This window comes from Solanum lycopersicum, chromosome 10 (assembly GCF_036512215.1).
Source record: "Solanum lycopersicum chromosome 10, SLM_r2.1".
Lineage (NCBI taxonomy): Eukaryota > Viridiplantae > Streptophyta > Magnoliopsida > Solanales > Solanaceae > Solanum > Solanum lycopersicum.
The window spans coordinates 56,972,661-56,978,660 of record NC_090809.1 but is presented as its reverse complement, the minus strand read 5'-3'; the positions used below and the strand labels follow the sequence as shown (position 1 = coordinate 56,978,660).

Sequence of the window (6,000 nt, the reverse complement as noted above, 5' to 3'; positions counted from 1 at the left end):
GAAAAGCGACACTAATTACATGATTCATCCTTGAAAACCTCCCAAGTATAAGGTTTGATATATAAATGTTTTCTAAGTTTACTATTAAGTATTTACATTGATTTTGCTTATATGAGGCACATGAGATGAATAATAATATGATTTCTGAAAAAGCATTACTTCACCATTTGATTATCATACTAGCATGTTTTCTGACTTGTATCTCAGTAAAATGGTTGTAGTTAAGTATTATTATTTATTGAGAAAGCGTCTCACTCCTTGATATATATATATATATATATATATATATATATATATATATATATATATATATATATATATATATATATATTTATTTATTTATAGAGAATACAAGTGACATTGGTAAGGTTCTAGAGCTTTCGATTTGATAATTTCCAGTGAGCCCTTGTTCACGTGGATTACAATCTTATTAGTTGTTATAGACATTTGTTGGAATTCTTATAGTAGCTCCATAGTCATTTCTTTTATTATAAGTTATGAGTATTTTTTTCGTATTGTAAACTGGTGTCTAGTATGAGACTTATGTTTTGGAGTTGGAATTAGTATTTTTACTCTTCGAATAGTTTATTGATGAATAAGGTGGGAAAAAGATGAGATTGGTTGGCTGCATTATCGATTTGTGTTATAGGTAATTTCAGAATAGGCCCAAAAATCAAAGGAAACTTCCTCTGTCCGATTTTCTGTAGATTTCTGGTTAAGGCTTGCTTAGGAACTCTTCTCCTTAGCGCCGGTCACAATTCTAAATTGAGTCCTAACTTTCAAGCATTAGTATAAGGATTGTAATTGGTAATCTGTAACATGTTGTAAATGTTGATATATATATGCATGTGTTGGTATATTTATATAGTACTACGTTGCAGTTACATGTTCACATTTGTGTTTTGGAATTGGCTGTATGGTCTACTGGTACACAATGTATATGTAATGAAATTGCACTTGTTCTTTCCTTGTAGAGTACAAAATATATTCAAGCGACGTATTCGAGACATCAGTTGATAGACACTTGAATGTTTGATCCAAGGTTGAGTTACCATTCTGCGCTACCATATATATATCTTTGTTTGTCAATCTCTTCAGATTCAAACACTTTAGCCAATTAGCTTTACACTTTATATTTTTTAGGGTTGCATCTCCATTAATGATTGTCTACAGTTTTGGTATAATGACTTTCAGATTTCAAGGGTTTTAATTTTGAAATGTTTTTGACAAGAGATTGAGTTTAGGAGAACTCGATGCAATATTTATTTTAAACTGCTTAGTTTTTTTTTTTTAGTTTTTTTTATGATTTGGATTCTTAAGATGGTTTGATGGGCAAGTAATTTGTTCTGCAATCATAGGGTAACTATAGGTGTCACTCATGATGATTTGGGTCAAGACACTCTTTGATTTAAGATCCTATATCATAGCAAATAATTTGTTCTCTATGGTAAACCTCACAAACTCAGAATCCTTTGCTATAGTGTCTAATAAGATTTCAAAAATATATTTTCTATTTTAGATTTTGACCCTCTCTTAAATCACGATAAAATAGATTGTTATAGGATAAAAGGGAGTAATAATTAACTAAAACTATTAAATCATCATATCATTTCATTTCTCATTGCATACAACTTTTTCAAGTTTTCAATTGACATATATTCTAATAAATAATTTATAAATCCTTTTGAGGGAAATAAACTCATCCACTAATTGGCTAAAAAAATTACCAATTAACCCTTCATGTAAATGAAGTTTGATGATAAGGATAGAAGGTTAGTGAATAATATAGTGTTATGATCGTGCAATGAGAGAAGTAGAGGCCTAGCCTCCTCCTTTCTTCTTCATTTAGTGATATCAGTTAATTTCTCATCATTATGTGTATTGCTATGATATATTAGTCATTCATTTTGTATTTTGCTATTTTATTTAATCGTTCATTGAATACTTATATTTTGAGCTGAGTTTTTTCAAAAAGGACATTTTTACCCATTAAGGTAAGGATAAAACGTGTGTATTTGGCTACTTTATATTCTCTCAAGATATCAGTTGTGAATTACACTTGGTATCTTATTGTTGTGTTAACCACGTGAATATAATTTTAATTTTCATAAAATGATACTACAATATTAATTATTGATATTGCTTGCAACACTTATAAAATACAATTTATCTCTTTCTCAAATATTTTTCTATTAGTTGTATAAAAATGTAAAAAAAAATAATTTTTAAGATTGAAAAATCATCAATTCTTTTAGGTAGGATCTTTTAATCAGTTTAGAAAAATGTATGTACATTTGTCATTTTATTTTAACATATTATACATAGAACATATATATGATTATGAATTAGAATATGATAATTAAGTTACCTTATAAGTTCTCAAAGATCTTATCCTAGTCAAAAATTTGAACAACCTTCCATAACTTCTCAACAAGGAAATGAATTATAAATGGACAAAAAATAAATTAGTTTGATTTATTATCCATTTTTATTTATCAACATGTTGCACAAACACACTATAAATAGTCTCTTGCATTTTATACAAAAGTAGATCATTGAAATTAACTTGAGAATAATTTTGATTAACAATGGGCAAATTTTTTAACTTTGCTCTTTGTTTCCTTCTCATCATTTCAGGTTTGTCTTTTGTACCTTTTTGTTTTTTGATATTTTGCCTGTTCATTTTTATGAAATATATTCTATTTAAAGTTCTGAGGCATAAATTTTATATATTGATAATGTGAGGAATGTTTCATGATATATATGTATAATATCATTGGTTCTAATAGGTTGTTTCTTTGTTTTTCAAGTAATCATCTTTGTGTTTATATAGAGAGTTAATTATCTTATGTTATAGGTCAATTTCATAGAATATATAAAAATCTCTATGTTAATAGAAGGCACAAACAAACTGATGATGAAAATAAACAATTCAAGTCTTTTTTTATTACATGTGTGTAGTTTATATAGACAGTTAATTATCTTATGTTATAGGTCAACTTCACAGAATATATAAAAATCTCTATGTTAATAGAAGGCACAAACAAACTGATGATGAAAATAAACAATTCAAGTCTTTTTTTATTACATGTGTGTAGTGAATATTGTTTTTCATGACTTTGATTGCAGTTGCATTGGATATTAATCAAGTGAATGCACAACACAGATGTACGAAAATTCTGAATCACTAAAGGATGTGTTCTTTCTGATTGCAAAAAAAGAATGCTTTCAGAAATACAATGAAAATGGTCTTTGCTCAAGTGGTGGTACTATTAGACAATATGTTTGTACTTGTGTTTACAATTGTAACCTTGATTAGTTAAATTCTCTAAATTAATTTTTATTTCAAAAATGATTTATAAGTAGTCTACTTGAAGGTTGTTCTTTATATAAGAAAATGAATTTTTAATTCTTTTCTAGCATTTATTTTATAATGTTTTAATTTAAAATTCTGATTATGAAACCTAATTATGCAACTGAACTGAATTCGTACTATGTAAACTCCTTAAAGTAGTAAAACATATACTTTCCAAGTAAAAAATCTCCATTTTAAAGGTAGATCTAATTATTCGAACTTAAGTAACTTCTGTTCAAATTATATAAGTGTTTTATGTCGATATGTTGTCTAATATATGAGTAATGTTAAAGAAAAAAAATATGTTATATCAAATCAATTAACGTGAAAAGTAATAAAGTATACATGTCACCCTATCATTTAAAATGAAAAAAGTTAAACAAATCAATATATTAATAAAACAAATTATAAATTAAAAAAGTGATATAAAATTGATGAAATGCGGAAAAAAACTTACCATCAAGGAATACACATATACATTATACATACACCCACACATTAAATTGTAAAAATAGATTACAATTTCAATCCATTCTAATTTCTTTGGAGGATCGTATAATATATTTTAATTTTTAATATTATAAATCTATTAGTAGACTTGTATTAAAAATAGTTTAACAGCAAAATGAACATACATGGTTCATTTTCATTGCTCCTATTATATTTTCTAGTGATGATCATATTCTTGACGTATAAGTCCATTTATATAAAAGCAAGTAGTCTAATTTTGCAATGTAGAATTTAAAAAGCCGTTCAAGTAACTCATCATTAATGTATAACATTTTGTTTGACATTTTAGTAGAAATTCATTAACTCAAATTGAAATGTTCTCCTAAGCACAAATTTAAAGTGACCATGGTAGTCTACACTAAGAAAAAATTCTTAATTAATTGATCGGGGGAAAATATGTAGACATTTTACTTTAAAGTAAAGGAAAAATGCACATCAATCTATGGGGAAAATATGTAGACATTTTACTTTAAAGTGAAGGAAAAATGCACAAGTACTCCATCAACCTATGCCCAAAATTCTAGAGACACACTTATACTGTACTAAGGTCCTATTACCCCCTGAACTTATTTTATAAGTAATTTTCTATCCCTTTTGGGCCTACATGGCGCTAGCTTGAAAAAAAATCAACCAGCATTGGACCCACAAGATAGTGCCACGTAGGACGATAAGGGCTAGAAATATTATTAATAAATAAGTTCAGGGGGTAATAGGACCTTATTATAATATAAATGTGTCTCTGAAATTTCGGATATAGGTTGAGAGATACTTGTGCATTATTCCTAAAATAAAATATAACTTTGTTGTTCAACTTTTAAAGGGTATTTTGGATTAACAATAAAGCTCGTTGAGAAATAGAAAATAGTAAGTTTTAATATCTAATTATGTATTAAGTGTAGTTTAATTATATATATTGATTAATTTTAGAAGTTACTCAAAGCCATTTTTGAATTAAAAATATTGGTGAAGGGCATTTTTGTTATCAAACTTCAAATCTAAAATCTTCCTCCCTTTAATATAATATAATATGATATGATGATTACTATGATTAATTGCTCATTTATTTTATATCTTGCTATTTTAATTATTTATTTGCCTTAATCCTTCTTCGAATACTTTTATTTAAACTGAGGTTTCTTAAAAATGACCTATTTACCCCATTAAGGTAAGAATAAATAATGTGTACCTTCTACTTTGTCAAGATCTCACTTGTGGATTACAGTTGGTATGTTATTGTTGTTGTAACCTCGAATGTGATTACAATTTTAATTTAAAAAAATAATACTAGAATATTAACTATTTATCTTTGTTTAAAATACTTACTATATTACAATTTATCTCTTTCTAAATATTTTTTAGGTACTAACTATTAGTTGTATAAAAATGGAAAAAAATAATTTTTAAGATTGAAGAATCATCAATTCTTTTATGTTTGATCTTTTAATTAGTGTAGGAAAAATATATATACCTTTACCATATTATTCTAACATATTATATATAGAACATATATATGATTCAAAAATAAAATATAATTATTTGTTACCTTGTAAATTTTCAAACTTTTTATCTAACTTTCCATAATTTTTCAACAAGGACACAAATTATATATGGACAAAAAAATAAATAAGTTTGATTTTATTCTCCATTTTAATTATCAAAATCTGGTAAAAACACACTATAAATAGCCTCTTGCACTTTGCACCAAAGTAACATTGAAATTAACAAGAGATTAATTTTGTATAAGAATGACCAAGTTCTTGAGCTTTGTTCTTTGTTTCCTTCTCATTATTTCAGGTTTGTCTTGTATACTCTTTAGTAATTTTTAAATTTGAGATTTAACCTCTTCATTTTAATGACATATATGATATTTAAACTTTTTTATATCAATTTTTATATACTAATAATGTGAGGAATATTTCGTAATGTTGTTTTTCATGAATTTGATTCCAGTAGCATTAGATATTAATCAAGCGAATGAACAATGCAAATGTACTGAAGTTCTAAATCTAAAAGAATGTATTTTTTATGATTGCAAAAAATAATGCTTTAAGAAACACAATTGTAACCTTGATGAATTAAATTCTCTAAATTAATTTTTATTTCAAACACATTAATGATTTACAAGTGGTCTATTT

The 6,000-nt window shown here is 26.1% G+C and overlaps 1 long non-coding RNA gene across 1 annotated transcript; it reads left to right on the top strand.

Moving 5' to 3' along the window:
• The first annotated feature begins 753 nt into the window (after positions 1–753).
• LOC138339070 (uncharacterized) lies at positions 754–3,409 on the top strand. Its single transcript, XR_011212100.1, has 2 exons — positions 754–1,772; positions 3,130–3,409. It is a non-coding gene; the product is annotated as an uncharacterized lncRNA (long non-coding RNA).
• Positions 3,410–6,000: the final 2,591 nt, after the last annotated feature.